The 2,385-nt window shown below is 34.2% G+C and overlaps 1 long non-coding RNA gene across 1 annotated transcript; it reads left to right on the forward strand.

Moving 5' to 3' along the window:
- LOC122723499 lies at nt 1-2,132 on the forward strand. Its single transcript, XR_006350406.1, has 3 exons — nt 1-236; nt 347-442; nt 1,993-2,132. It is a non-coding gene; the product is annotated as an uncharacterized LOC122723499 (long non-coding RNA).
- Nucleotides 2,133-2,385: the final 253 nt, after the last annotated feature.

The following is a 2,385-nucleotide window of genomic DNA, read 5'->3' on the forward strand; positions in this document are numbered from 1 at the left end:
CTAGCCATACATGACTAAGCATGAAAGAAAAGAGTTGTCATTCATTTGGTCCATCATTGCCGTGGCTACACCAAAAGGAAAGAGAAAAAGCTTTTGCTTTCTTATCTTCCATTTCCACCATAGTTCATCAAAAAGATAAAATCTCCAGCCACACAAAATCTGTTCTTAAGTGTAATAACCAGCAAGGAAACCATAGAAAGGGAGGAAAGAAGGAGAAAAGTTAAGGTGCTTTAGTGGTAAGTGATGAAATTGAAAACTAGGTTAGGTAAACATATTCTTTCATGTTTCAATTAATTATATGTTGTTAAATGAATTAAAGCTCCTGTTTTTCTTATTCTTTGTAAAGAACAAACTCAAAGGGAGGAAGGTACATCAAAGGGGAAAGGCAAGGAAAGAGAGTAACTAAGGTGTACCTAAAGCTTGTGAAAAGATTGTGCAAAAGGTTTGGTGATTGTATGAACTTCTGTTTTTCCTTTGATTTTCTCATGAATATGTAACATTAGGGATTGGTTTTGTTTGCTGGAAATGCTCTTTTGATTGTATGGATATGTAATATGAATGTTGAAATGATGATTGGAAGGCTTAAAGTACATAGATACAACATGGAAGCCAAAAACATAAAACTGGCAGAATAGGTTCCAACAGGACAGTCTGTGTTAGAAGCCTCATAACTTATTGTGTAATCATTTAAATTAATCCTAACATATACCAAATGAAAGCTAAGACACAAATCTCAAACTTTCATGAAGTGACCAAATTCTGAATCTGTAGCTAATTATGTGAAAATTGCTAGTGAACCTAAGCTGGTCACAGGGAATTGTGCATCCGGAGCAGTATGTATCTCCTAGACCATAACTAATGATTTACTCAATGAAATGAATTAAGACCAGTTCCAAATGAACCCTGACAAGTATACCTAAAACTTTGTATAATAAAGTTAAGCTTGAATCTGTATGAAAATGTATGCATATGATAGGTTTTGTTAGATTAAAAACAGATACCAAAACTGTACTGGTTAGGACCTGATTGAGCAGGTTGCAAAGAAAAATTCATAACTTAAGTTAGGAAGGTCAGAATTAGATGTAATATATCTTGTTAGAAAGCTAAGACATAAATACACAACGTTCATGAAGAAAAGTGAGTCTAATTGTGTCCATAAGATACTTAAAAATGTGATACAATCTCAGGCAGAAACAAAGCTAAAGATAAATATTGACCTAAAAGGGATTGACATGCTAGCTTTGTGGCCAAATTACGCACATGCTAACTTGACATGCCTGCTTTACGCACGTGCTAGCTTAAGAGACTAAAACTTTTCATGCATATTCTTGATGACATAGTAAAATGTTTATGGCTGAATAATATGCTCATAAGTGAATATGTTCTATTACATATATATGAATGCTTTTAAGGACTCTTTTTATTGATGTGATTGCTTATTTAGTACCAATAAATATTTAACATGAAACTATGCATTCTTGGCCCTAGTAAACCTCAGTGGGAGTCATAGATAGCATAAGGGTATGGCATGCCATATACAGTGTAGCAGTACTGCGCCCTAATGGGCTACATGATATGATCTTATCGACACATTATGTGTCATACAGTTTCCCGGCTTTTTAGCCATACAGGCACAACATTCGGCCCCCGGGCCATACAGTTTGGCACTTTGTGCTATACAGATACAGTTTCCCTTATCTAGCTAAATGATCCTGTGAAGAGTTTATAGGGGCTAAGATTTAATTATATGACTTGTTAATGCTTTGCTAGCATGCACATAAGATGGTTACAAAAATATGAATGACCTTACATTTATACAACTGCATGACTTGATTTGGCACTTATCACCCACTGACACATAAAAATTTCATTTGCCTTATAAAATGATTTCATTATATCTGTCATGAGTATTCCTATTATATGTGAATGAGTATATATGTTGTTATTCACCCACTGGGCATAAACTCAGCGCATTGGATTTTCCATGCGCAGGTAATAGATAGAGGAAGCAACAGTTAGGAGGTCTGGTTCTGCATCAGCACAGAGACATCATCATAACCAGTCAGTCACAAGATTTGTACAGAGGTTGTTTATGGTTGGCATGTACATTAATAGTCTACCAAGAGTCTGTAAATGAGTGTTGTAATAGTACAAATATATACAAATGTGTTGACTAATTTAAGTTATTATGTTCTATTTATGGATTTGATAATGTGAAATGAGCAAATATTGAGATTTTATGACTATTTTTCACAGGGATAATTGCTAATAAACAGGGGAGACTTTTGCGGTTTCTCCATTTAAAATTATTTTGTGAATCAACATGCATTGAAACAAACTAAATAACAATTTATAAGGTCAAAGCTATCTTAAGTCCACATATGT

The sequence above is a fragment of the Manihot esculenta genome, chromosome 4 (assembly GCF_001659605.2).
Source record: "Manihot esculenta cultivar AM560-2 chromosome 4, M.esculenta_v8, whole genome shotgun sequence".
Lineage (NCBI taxonomy): Eukaryota > Viridiplantae > Streptophyta > Magnoliopsida > Malpighiales > Euphorbiaceae > Manihot > Manihot esculenta.